Here is a 13,487-nt window from a genome sequence, read left to right on the forward strand (position 1 = left end):
GTGAGCAAGTTTCTTTGTAGCGTTTGATGGTTTTTGCCACTGCACTTGGGGACACTTTCAAAGTTTTCCCAATTTTTCGGACTCACTGACCTTCATTTCTTAAAATAATGATGGCCACTTTTTCTTTGTTTAGCTGCTTTTTTCTTGCCATAATACAAATTCTAACAGTCTATTCAGTAGGACTATCAGCTGTGTATCCACCAGACTTCTGCACAACACAACTGATGGCCCCAACCCCATTTATAAGGCAAGAAATCCCACTTATTAAACCTGACAGGGCACACCTGTGAAATGAAAACCATTTCCGGCTTGAAGCTCATCAAGAGAATGCCAAGAGTGTGCAAAGCAGTAAACAAAGCAAAAAAGTGGCTCAAAGTAAGAACCTAGAATATAAGACATATTTTCAGTTGTTTCACACTTTTTTGGTAAGTATTTCATTCCACATGTGTTAATTCATAGTTTTGATGCCATCAGTGTGAATCTACAATTTTCAGAGTCATGAAAATAAAAAAAACTCTTTGAATGAGAAGGTGTGTCCAAACGTTTTGTGTGTACTGTATATACAGACGACATGTACACACAGCTTACAGCTATATACACAAACAAATACACAGACGACACGTACACCCAGCATACAGCCATATACACACACATATACACAGACGACATGTACACACAGAGTACAGCCATATACACACACATGTACACAGACGACACGTACACAGAGCGTACAACCATATACACACATGTACACAGACAACATGTACACATAGCGTACAACTATATACACACAAATTTACACAGACGACACGTACACACAACGTATACCCATATACACACACTTATACATAGACGACATGTACGCACAGCATACAGCCATATACGCACACATGTACATAAACGACACGTACGCACATCGTACAGCCATATACACACACATGTGCACAGACGACACGTACACAGAGCGTACAGGCATATACACACATGTACACAGACGACATGTACACATTGCGTACAGGAAAAAAAGGTATTTTTCAGCTCACCTGCTGCCCGAACTGCTGAATTTCCTGGGTGCTCGGCATCCGCTGGTGAGTCCAACCATCTGCAGGTAAATAACAATGGAAAGTAATATGATCCGGCACAAATTCCTTGTTTAGGATAAAATCATCTCATTCTTTATTCAAAAAAGTTAAAAAATAGCATGAAGACCGAAAAACAGTATTAGAACATGAGGATGCTTAACGCGTTTCGGACTACATGTATAAAAACAAAAGAGTCCTTAATCATAAGTATTCCACGTTAATCCAAGCGCTGCCAATATATAGACTGATACTTGAGGTAGGAACTAGGTTAGGGCGGGGTACCTTGATTGTGTGGCGCCCCTGAGGCTTCCATCGCCACAGGACATTGCACCCCATCCAGCGGTGTGATGTCCCATTCTGGGTGAGGAAAGGAGTGAACACCGGTCCCCTGGTAAATCTACACAACACCCATTGTTAGGTACATACTGGGACCAGGGACAGTAGCAGTAACCCTCCCATGCTGCATGCTGGGAGGGGCCGTAAGACCCATCCCTGCTCCTATAGGGTACAGCTTAGCAACTGGGGAGGTGGGAGTAGCCAGCAGAGAGCAGTCAGAGAAAAGGAAGGTCAAGTTTGAGAGAAGGAGAGAGAGTGGGGAAGGAGGAGGAGGTCTGCAGGAGGCAGGCAAGGAGGAGAGAAGGACAGACAGCTCTAGTCAGTCAGGAGCTAAGAAGAAGAAAGACGCTTCCTGGTGAAGATCCTGGGACTCAGAGGGTCCAGGTGACACCAAGCAGAGAAAAGAAGGGATTCCAGGGCCACGGATAGCTGTAGAGCTGTGGTGGCCTGCTCCACAGGAACATCGGTGGAGGGATCAAGCTGCAACAGGGGACAGGCCCTAGAAACCGGAGGAGTGCAAAATCATCTCCAAACAGTAAAAACCGAGGCCCAGGGAAAGTTGTAAACTCCCCGGGCCAAAGCCCACAGCAGAACCTCTAGAAAGGGGACAATCATCCGACAGGTGACAGCAGGTTCATCCTAAAAGAGCTAGGCTTAGGAAGACAGCTGAAGACAGAGACACCTTAGAGAGAAGGGTACCGGTTTTTACTGTTTGGAGATGATTTTGCACTCCTCCAGTTTCTAGGGACCGTCCCCTGTTGCAACTTGATCCCTCCACCGATGTTCCTGTGGAGCAGGCCACCACAGCTCTACAGCTATCCGTGGCCCTGGAATCCCTTCTTTTCTCTGCTTGGTGTCACCTGGACCCTCTGAGTCCCAGGATCTTCACCAGGAAGCGTCTCTTTCTTCTTATTAGCTCCTGACTGACTAGAGCTGTCTGTCCTTCTCTCCTCCTTGCCTGCCTCCTGCAGACCTCCTCCTCCTTCCCCACTCTCTCTCCTTCTCTCAAACTTGACCTTCCTTTTCTCTGACTGCTCTCTGCTGGCTACTCCCACCTCCCCAGTTGCTAAGCTGTACCCTATAGGAGCAGGGATGGGTCTTACGGCCCCTCCCAGCATGCAGCATGGGAGGGTTACTGCCACTGTCCCTGGTCCCAGTATGTACCTAACAATGGGTGTTGTGTAGATTTACCAGGGGACCGGTGTTCACTCCTTTCCTCACCCAGAATGGGACATCACACCGCTGGATGGGGTGCAATGTCCTGTGGCGACGGAAGCCTCAGGTGTGCCACAATTGCGTAAGGAAACAGGTGTAATGACACTCTGTGGTAAAAGAAAGGCAGATAGGCAATAGCTGCAAAAATAAAGTGAAAATAATGAGTTAGGGAAATATAAAGACATCATAAACTATTTATACGGGAAAATAAGTCCTAAACTGTGAATATAGAGACCATACCATTATATATGTGTCTGAAAAAAAGAAAAGAAAGAAAGGAAAAAATAAGGAAAAAATAATAACAATAATAATAACTTAACATGTGAAATGCCCAAATCGGAAAAATAAAATGAAATAGAATAAAAATATAGTATATCAAATCAGAAAATATAATGTACACAGACGACACGTACACACAGTGTACACCCATATACACACACATGTACATAGACGACACGTACGCACAGCATACAGCCATAAACGCACACATGTACATAGACGACACGTACGCACATCGTACAGCCATATACACACACATGTACCCAGATGACACGTACACATAGTGTACAGCCATGTACACACACACATGTACACAGACGACACGTACACAGAGCGTACAGCCATATACAAACACATGTACACAGACGACACGTACACAGCGTACAGCCATATACACACATATGCACACATCCGACATGTAGACACAGCGTACAGCCATATTCACACACATGTACACAGATGACACGTACACACAGCGTACACCCATATACACACAAATATACACAGACGACATGTACAAAGATTATTGACATACATGTATAATCCCCCATAGACTTTATTATACATTATTATATTGAATATCATTGTCTGCAGACCTTGTCCTAAGCACATTCTAGAATGTTATGACTAGAGATAAGCGATGTTCGAATAGAACTGTTCGCCAATTTCAAATTCGAGTTGTTTTGGGCGATGTTCGAGTCGATCGACGAATTCGAACGATTTGCTTCACGTTCGACCGTTCGAGTTACTGTTCGATAACGGTTCGATCACCAACAGTGTAGCTAGTTATTAGCTGGCTTTTCACTGTAATACTGTCAGTCACTGTTAATAATGTTATTATCAAAATTCAGCGTATAGTGTGCGGGGGGGTGGGAGAGATGGGGTTTAGCACAGTGCTGCTGAGTGCTGAAAAAATGGCGATTGCCATTTTTTTTTCCTAACCTCGCGTCCAGTGGGGCGGGACAGGCTGTCAGCCAATCACAGACACACACACAGTAAAGTGGATTTTTTCCAGACAAGCAAGGGTGTCGCGGGCGGGGAGGGCGCCGCTGCGCTGCGCTCGCTAACGCTCGGGTCCGGCGCTGCTGCGACGGCTGCTCGGTGGCTCGAGCGGTGGGCCGGATCCGGGGACTCGGGCGGCGCTCCTCGCCAGTGAGTGAAAGGGGGTAGTTTGGTTTGGGGATTTGGTCCGTGACGCCACCCACGGGTTGTGGTGAGGTTGGGCACCACCGCTGCTGGTGACGGGGATCCCGGGAGCGATGGTAGGGTGCAGCTAGGATGTCGTCCCCTCCGTGGGTAGGGGTTGGTGGTCCCGGGGCCCGGTGAGGTGACGGGGGAGACAGGGTTGGCAGGATGCAGGGTCGCCTGGACTGCGCAGCGCGGTGCCGGACGGCATGGTTGTACTCACTCAGCCACAAATGTACGCAAAGTCTCTGGTAAACCAAACGGCTGGATGGACGGGTCCCGCAGCCGGCTGCTGTAGTCTGTCCCGGACGGTTGGTGGTGGCTGCCTTTCCCTGCACCTTTTGTGTATGTTCGGTCCTGATGGATTCCCACCGGTAACCCGCTCCCCAGCGTAGATATGTGCCGGAGGAGCCCTTTTGCCCCCAGCTCTGGCCCTTGGAACTCTAGCTGTGACGGTACCTGTATTTCCTTTTGTTGGTTGGACGGTTGCCTTCAGTTGGGTCTTGGCTGCTAGGAAACCCCTGGGGTTCCGGTCACTGACGGATTTGACCTCTAATGGCGGCTCCAAGCCTGGTCGGGGTCTGCAGGCCCTGCCTGAGTGTGCTGGCTTCACTTCGCTCCCCGGTGCGGTACCGGCGGGCCACCGCCCGTCCCTGGTCCTACGGTTCCGCGTTGATTCGCCTCTCCTGCAGACGGCCACCACCGTCTGCCAACCTTGCTCTTAGTGCCCGGGCCACACACCCGGACACGGTCAGTTTGCTCCTCCACTACTACTCCACTCTTCTCCTGACTCCTACTGACTCCTACTGACTGACTTCCTTTTCCCGCCTCCAGGACTGTGAACTCCTCAGTGGGTGGGGCTAACCGCCTGGCTCCACCTCACCTGGTGTGGACATCAGCCCCTGGAGGGAGGCAACAAGGATTTTGTGTCCTGCTGATGTGCCTGTCTCGGGGTGGGGGTGTGTGTTGCAGTACCTGTGACGACCTGGCTAGTCCAGGGCGCCACAAGGGCATGTTTCATTGGCTGTGCATGTCACATGTCCTTGCCGAATAAGACCCAGCCATTTTCCCTATCGCAGCCATTATATCAGTGCTGTGGGTGTGTGTCAGTCACTGCTCCCACTGCTGCTCCAGCTGTGGGCGCTATAAAGTGCAATCGAGACATCGGTTTAGGGAGTAGGGACTAGTTGTAATTTCAGCCCTTTTCAGGGCTAGATTAGAGCAGTTCATAGCCATTTTTGCTAGGCAGGTCTGTGCCAGCGCTGTGCAAGGGTTTTTCCACAGCGTCTGTCTAAATCAGCTCAGGCAATTCTTTGGGGCCTAGCATCAGTGTCTGTGAAAGTCAGTGACGTACCACTGCTGTCAAGAAAGCTACACCACCTCTCCATTTCTTTTTTTTTAACTTCGCTTTATTAACAATTTCAAACATGGTACAAATGACATTTGCCATATAAAGATAGCTCAGTATATAGATAGTAATATTTGAATATAACAATGAACAGTCATATAAAGTCCATAATATCTTTAGCACTTAAGATAGAACAATGTTATTATCCATACTTCTTATCATTTGCATATATATATAATTTTATATTGAGCATAAGAACAGCTCTATCAGCATGACCATATTTTGAAAACAAGATAGAAAGAGGAATAGAAAAAGGAAGAAAGAAAGAACAATAACAACAACCACATTGCATTATTATATCTCAATATACCATTGGAGAGTGTTTCATATCCCAACATCTAACGGGAACCACCATTATCCGAATAATCTCCCTCAAACCACCGCAAGTGTGTCTGGAGAAGAATTCCACAACCCCAGATTTTGTTAAATTTTCCCGGGCACCCCCTATTATAATATACCACCCGCTCATAGACTATGGTTGCATTGACTAGTTTAACCCAGGACCGCACAGTTGGATTCGAATCTCCCATCCACCTCAGAGCTATTATTTTCCTAGCCAGAAACAATGCCTCTCTGAGGAATATTGTCATGTAATGATCCCAGGACTCTTCCTCCACCACCCCAAACAGGCATATCAAAGAGTCACACAAAACAGGAATCGACACGATCGATGTCAGCAGAGATGTCACTCCCTGCCAGTACGAATATATATTGGGACAGCTCCAAATCATATGTATGAAATTTGCCCCTGAGAGATGACACCTCGGGCACTCCGATGTACGAGAACGGCCCATACTAAATAATCGAGTTGGAGTAAGGTATGCCTGGTGGACAATGTAGCATTGAATCAACTTATTATTAACCGAATGGTATACCGCAGTCGGAGATTCCAATATCTCTTCCCATTCCTCTCCCTGTAGAGAGGGAATTAGAGATTTCCATCTATCCTGGGCTGGCAAGGGGTCCGACTCCACCCCCACCGACAACAGGTAAGTATATATAGTTGAGATGAGGCCTCGAGGTCCTTGTGATTTTAGAATACCTATCATAGGAAGTGATGATATCAATTTTCTCACTCCAATTTTCTATATGTGGGATTGAATCGCTGTGCGAATCTGCAGGTATCTAAAAAACTGTGATCTTGGAACATTATATTCAATCTGGACTTGTTCAAAGGACTTGAAGTTTGTGGTTCCCGGAACAAAAAGATCACCTAATGCACTGACGCTGTGAGTGGCCCAGAATTGCGCCGAGGGGTGATCTCTCAGAGTATGGAAGTGGCTATTCCCCCATAATGGGAGTTCTGCCACCACCCCTTCGAAGTGTACCACCCTCTTGGCTTGTTGCCAGACTAATCTTGCCAATCTGAGGAGGGGTAATTGCCGTGGTGTTCTCAGTCTATCTGATTCCAGAAAACCCACTAAACAATCAGTCCCAGCCGCGTGTGCCAAGTGACTCTCAGGGTTTGGCAGCTGACATCCAGGCATCCAAGTCTCCAGTGCCCTAAGCTGTCCCGCGAGGTAGTAGAGGAAGAACTCCGGTAAAGCCATCCCTCCCAGTCTTTTGGATCCTTGTAAAATGGATAACCGAAGTTTGGGTCTAGATTTCTCCCATATGAAAGAGGTAGTAAGCGAGTTCAACATTGAGAAGAAGGATTTGGGTACTGATACTGCACTATGTTATAGTGTATAGCTAAGCTTTGGAAGTAATATCATTTTGATTAAATTTATTCTGCCAACCACTGACAGGAGTAGCTTGCTCCTCAAGTTATATTTAAGTTTAACGTGCTCCAGAAGTGGTGTTATACTCGTCTGCAGATCTAGTGTATGGTCTTTCTGTATGTGTATTCCCAGGTATTTAAAGTTAGTTACCACTTGTAGAGGTGACCTACCCTCCATTGAAATTCCAGACCCATGCATTAATGGCATCAAAGCTGACTTATCCCAGTTGATGCGTAGTCCCGAAAACTCCCCAAATTTATCTATAGTGTCTAAAACCACCGGTAGAGTCTCATGCACTCGATCTAAGAAGACAACCATGTCATCCGCATACAATCCTATTTGATCTGTGCGGTCGGCTTATAGTGATTCCAGTGATCTGTTGATGAGAGCGGATTCTAATTGCCAAAGCTTCAATAACTAGTGCAAACAATGCTGGAGACAGAGGGCATCCCTGTCTTGTGCCCCGATTCAGTGAGAAGGGTGTAGACATAGCACCATTGACTAGTATCCTGGCTGTCGGGGACCTATACAACATATGAATCCAATTACTGAATTTAGGCCCAAAGGCGAATCTCTGGAGGCAGGCAAATACAAAATGGCCATTCTACCGAGTCAAATGCCTTGGCTGCGTCCAGCGAGGCCAAGGCCCACTCGTTCTTCTGGACCAGTGTGCTATATTGCACTATGGACTGGACCCGTCTTATATTTATAGAGGTGTTTTTCCCAGGCATAAATCCGGTTTGATCTGGGTGAACTATACTCAATATGACGGAATTAAGCCTGGACGCCAGTATTTTGATAAAGATCTTGTAATCCACGTTAACTAGGGATATAGGACAGTATGAACCGCAGTCTAGTGGGTTTTTACCCTCCTTCCTCAGCACGACTATATGTGCTTCGTATAAGGAGGCAGTAAAGAATCGCCGGCTGAAAAATGTGAGAAAAACGCTAAAAGAATCGGGGCCAATACGTCACAATATTTACTATAGAATTCTATGGGAAGGCCATCTGGACCCGGAGATTTCCCCCTAGCCATATCCGAGATGGCAGTAATCACTTCATCCACTGTGATGTCCGCCTCCAGAGACTCACGTTGTGATCCACTCAAAGTGGGAAACTCCAAATCCGACAAATATGTCACACAACTTTGAACTCCATGAGGATTTCTAGAAGTGTATAGGGTTTTATAGTATTCACAAAAGCACTGTAAAATATCTTCAGGGGATGTAGGTATTGAGCCGTCCATCCTCTGTATACCCAATATTGTATTTGAAGTGTTGTATTGCCTAACCATCCAAGCTCAAAATATGATTGTCGGGTAAAGAACAATTTGCGTTTGGACTTTGTCTCAGAGTGCTGCATATATAACCTATATGATTGCATCCAGGCCGCCCTATTTCCATCGGTTGGGGCCGATATATATATTGCCTCTGAGTCCCTAAGTCTCCCATCTACTATATCATCCTCAGTTTTAGTCACTCTTTTAAGATATGTTATGGTTGAAGACAAACACCCTCTAAGGTAGGCTTTAAGAGTGTCCCACACCAAGTTAATATTCCAGGGTTTAGGGTGGGCTTCCAGGAAATCCTCTATTTGGGTGAGAGTTCTATCACTTTGATCTATTAGTTTCAGCCAAAAGGGGTTTAATCTCCAAAAGGGTTTACCAACACCTTGGTTAGTCTTCATAGTAAGAATCACTGAGCTGTGATGTGATATGCCCCTGACCCCGTGTACATTGTCATCCACCCAGGTTGTGATAATGCTCGACCCAAAAATATAATCCAGTCGGGACAGCGTGCGTCTAGTAGAAGAATGACATGTATATTCTCGGGTATTAGGATGCCGGAGTCGCCAAAGGTCAATCCACCCACCTCCCTCCGCGCATTGCTGCAAATCAGTCAAGTGTGTGACCGAATGTTGTCCCCCTCCATCCATCCGAAACCTGTCCTGCTCCTCATTCATCACAAGATTAAAATCCCCCATACATAACACATACGCATCTGGATAATTGAGGGCAAAGCTCAGTGCTTGTTTAAGAATGGAGATGCGAGCTGGCGGGGGGTTGTAAATACATAACAGCACATAAACTCTAGAGTTTATAGACGCATATATAAACACAAATCACCCCTCTGGGTCACGCCTCACCACCTTCACTTCCCAACGGATATGTCTATGGACCAATAGAGAGAAACCCCTGGAGTAGCTGGTGTGGAACGCATGTGCCGACCATTGTATCCACGGTTTGTTTACTAGTCTGGCTGTGTCCCATGTGAGGTGAGTCTCTACCAGTACCACCAGTTGGGCCTTGACTTGCTTAATTTGGGAGAATACCTTAATACGTTTTTTGGGCGATTTAAGGCCTCTAACATTCCAGGTCATAAATATCAGCTCTGACCCCATATTACATAGATCTTTTTATAGAATCAGGATCCCAGGTATAAGACGCTTTCTGCCCTGCAGTTAAGTGTAGTTAACCCTCCAACTGTAATAAGCCTGTCCCTGCAAAGAAATAAAGTTAATGCAATTGCAGCTGTAAACATATAGAACCAATATCGAACTTCAGGACCTTTCCGATAGGTCCTGCAAAACATTTCAAACATCAATGGGGATACCACCACTGAATACAGTGTCCTGGTATAGGTGGTATAAGGGTGCACAAGATAGGGCTCCCATTTCACAAGAACCAATTCCTGGCCAATTCCTCCATCACTCGAGGCACGGGGAAGTCCCATCTGTCTCCAAAGGGGGCTTCAAGCAACCATGGAAGAAGAGGGTTGCCAGTGGGCACAGAAAATGTCACCTAGGAAAGTGATCTCATTGCTTCTGACCCTTAGGTTTCGAGTGCACCTGTAGCCAGTCCTCAGCCTTAGCAGGTGTAGTAAAAAACAGAGATGACCCTTCATGCACTATGCGGAGCCGGGCAAGGTACAGCATAGAGTAGATGATGTTCCGCTCCCTTAATTTCTTCTTCACCTCCATGAAGTGGGCCCTCTGTTTCTGGAGGTCCACCGAAAAGTCCGGAAAGATCGATAGCACAGCATTATTGAACTTGAGTGGGCTCTTCTGTCGGGCCAGACGGAGTGCTGTTTCTCTATCTCTGCAGTTGAGCATCCTTGCTAAAAAGGGACATGGTGGCGCGCCTGGAACAAGAGGCCTCATTGGAACTCTGTGCGTCCTCTCCACCGCAAATATCGAGGAGAACTCATCTCCGAGATTAGATTTCAGACACTCCTCCAGGAATTGTTCCGGATGCTGACCTTCCGAGCGCTCTGGCAGTCCTATGATTCGTATATTGTTTCGACGCATGCGGTTCTCCAGATCGTCTGCTTTCTGGTGCCATGCATTTGCCAATCCGGCCATTGTGGTCATTTTTGTTTTGAGTGTTACAGTTTGATCCTCCAGTTCAGACACTCGCGCCTCGACTTCTGCCGTTCGGGCCCTCAGGGATTGCATGTCCTGACGCAGGAGGCCCACCTCTGAATGTACCTCCTCAATCTTCCCTGTGAGGGAGCTGTAGCTTGTAGAAATTGCTTGTAGAAGCTGTTCATACACCTGCCTCAGGGTTAAATCATCTTGATCCTCTGACCCATCATCCAATAGTGCCTGACCCTTTGGTGTGGCATTTCTCTTGGCTTTAGGGGCATCTGCCTCACCACCCCTTGCGAACTCCTTAAGTTTGTCAATAGCTCCACTTTGTTTAGGGGGACTCATATTGATACACTGGGGATTTGCTGATTCTGCATCCCTCTCTTATCGGGCCCCCGTGCGTCTGAATCTGTGCCTTTATAATGTATATTTAGTAATATGTCTGTCTCCACTTCTTCACCACGTCCAGAGAGCCGGAAAACAGCCACTTATATGGTGGATAATAAGAATGAAGGGAGTCCCAGGGCAGCACAGCACTCAGGGTGTATTTATCAGGATGATGCAGGCCTGTGCAGTGTGGAGACTTCAATATGTGCCACTTATTTGTTTTCATGTGTCAGGGAGAATCTGCAGGGCCTGTGTTTCAAGGCACACACTCCAGACCCTCCAGCACTCTATGGGTTAAAGTCTCCTGCACAGCCGCCGGCCCTTTAATGGGCTGCTGCTCACTGGCTGCCAGTTACACAGCTAAGGGATTAACTCCCTGTGCTCACGGCTCCTGGGTCTTCACCTCTGGCCATAAATCTGTCACTCCTCACTGCTCTCCGGAGTCATGCTCTGCTGTTCACTGTGAAAATGCAGGCTGTATGGAAGATGGCTGCTGCTCCACACTCTCCAGCTTCAGGAGATCCAGCAACGCCGTGCAAGAGTCAGGGAATAGCTCCAATGGGAATCACCAGCCTCCAGATGGTGTCTCCTGTCACACCACCAGGTCGGTGAGTAAATGGGTCAGGTAAACGGGTGTAAATGCCCAGGATAAGATCAGGATTATAGGAGCTCTCTTCCCATGTGTCCTTTCTGGTCAGCTACATCGCCCCGCCCCCCACCTCTCCATTTCTGCTACACAATTTTTAAATGCAAAAAGTGCAGGCAATTCTGTGAGTATAGTATCAGTGTCTGTGAAAGTCAGGGACCTACCACTGCTGTCAAGAAAGCGACACTACCTCTCCATTTCTGCTACACAATTTTTAAATGCAAAAAGTGCAGGCAATTCTTTGGGGCATAGTATCAGTGTCTGTGAAAGTCAGTGACGTACCACTGCTGTCAAGAAAGCTACACAACCTCTCCATTTCTGCTACACAATTTTTAACAGCAGGTAGTCCAGGAAATTCTTTGGGGCATAGTATCAGTGTCTGTGAAAGTCAGTGACGTACTGTACCATCCTGAGAAGGTCCCGGCCTGCTTCTCCACTGCTCGGGCCAAGCCGCTTGAGGTCCGGGCTCGGGTTGTCAGTGGCACGAGCGCCTCCAGACCGGGGGCCACGTCGCTCTGTTAAAGGGGAGGCAGTGGGTTGGTGGTGTGGGACGAGGCGCGCAGCCGGGGGAGGCCGCGCTGTCGCCCTACGGGTCGTGACGCCACCCACGGGTCATGGTGACGGGATGCACCACCGCTGCGGTTGGAGTGATGGCGGGCTTGTCCGGGATCGGTGTTGTGGCCGCAGCCGAGATGGTAGCCCCTCCGTGGGTAGGGGCGGTGTGTCCCGGGGCCCTGGCTTTGGGGACTGCAAGCGCTGATGTTGTGGTCGGGGTGCAGGGTGCCATGCCGCGGTGTAGTGTCGTGCACGGATGGCACTGGTGTACTCACGATTAATTCACACTCAGAGTTACTGGTAAACCAAAGTTCGGATGTGGTCGGTTCCCGCGGCCGGCTGCTGATGTCCCCTGTGGGGTTGATGGTGGCCCCTTTTCCCGTGCACCTCTGGTTGTTGTGTTCCGGCTCCCCTGCCTGGGCAGTGGTAGCCCGCTCCCCAGCGTTGAGCTGCCAGAGGAGCCCTTGGTTGCCCGCAGGCGCTTGCCCATCGGGTGTTTGGCCCTTGGCGGTGGCGCTCACCCGGTCTCAGTGGGCTTTTCCCTTCTTTCGGGACTTTGGGTGTGGATGAACCCGTGAGGTCCAGCCAGCAATCAGTCAATTTGCCTAAACTCAGTGGCTTCTAAGCTAGGATGGGGTCTGAGTACCTGGTTTCTGGTGCTCCGGTACACGGTTGACTCCCCGGTTCAGGGCCGGCGGGCTCCAACCCAGACCCGGTCCCTATGGTTCCGCCGGTTGCTGTACCAGTTCTCCTGCAGACGGCCACCGTCTGTCTGCTTGCCTGACGGTTCAAGGGTCCCAGGCTCCTACCCGGGTTCCTGACAGCTGCTCCACTACCACTCACTGTCACTGTACAAACTCTTCTGCTTGAACTTCCTGCCTCAGGACAGTAGTCTCCTCGGTGGGCGTGTCTTTCCGCCTGACTTCGCCCACCTGGTGTGCTCTACTGGCCCTGAGGGAGGCATCAGGTCTCCCTTTCGGGTGACGTGTATGTGACCTCACAGGGGGGTGGGGGTGTGTGTGTATGTGGTAGGTGTTATTACATGTGACCCCTGGGGTCCAGGGCGTCACATTCCCCCTTGGTTTAATGCAGACCGTCCGCGGGCTGCCCGACCAACTCCGGTTTATTTTCTTTTTCTTTTAACTGTAAAACGGGAGAAACGGGAAACACTTACAATTATAATAACATTTATACAAACTATGGTTACTGAAGGTCTTCCCATAACGGGAGGCATTTTGCTTTAACGTTTCAAACTTTATTAAACGGAACGGGATCATGTCCTTCTGCCTTTCCCACCCAAACAACCT

The 13,487-nt window shown here is 48.3% G+C and overlaps 1 long non-coding RNA gene across 1 annotated transcript in view; it reads right to left on the minus strand.

The window, feature by feature from the left end:
* LOC142309857 (uncharacterized) overlaps positions 1 to 13,487 on the minus strand; it is a 43,918-nt gene that overhangs the window by 15,422 nt on the left and 15,009 nt on the right. The window contains exon 2 of the long non-coding RNA XR_012754015.1: positions 1,044 to 1,102. This is a non-coding gene — a long non-coding RNA (uncharacterized LOC142309857). The remainder of the gene's footprint in view (positions 1 to 1,043; positions 1,103 to 13,487) is intronic.

This window comes from Anomaloglossus baeobatrachus, chromosome 5 (genome assembly GCF_048569485.1).
Source record: "Anomaloglossus baeobatrachus isolate aAnoBae1 chromosome 5, aAnoBae1.hap1, whole genome shotgun sequence".
In the NCBI taxonomy this organism is placed as follows: Eukaryota; Metazoa; Chordata; class Amphibia; order Anura; family Aromobatidae; genus Anomaloglossus; species Anomaloglossus baeobatrachus.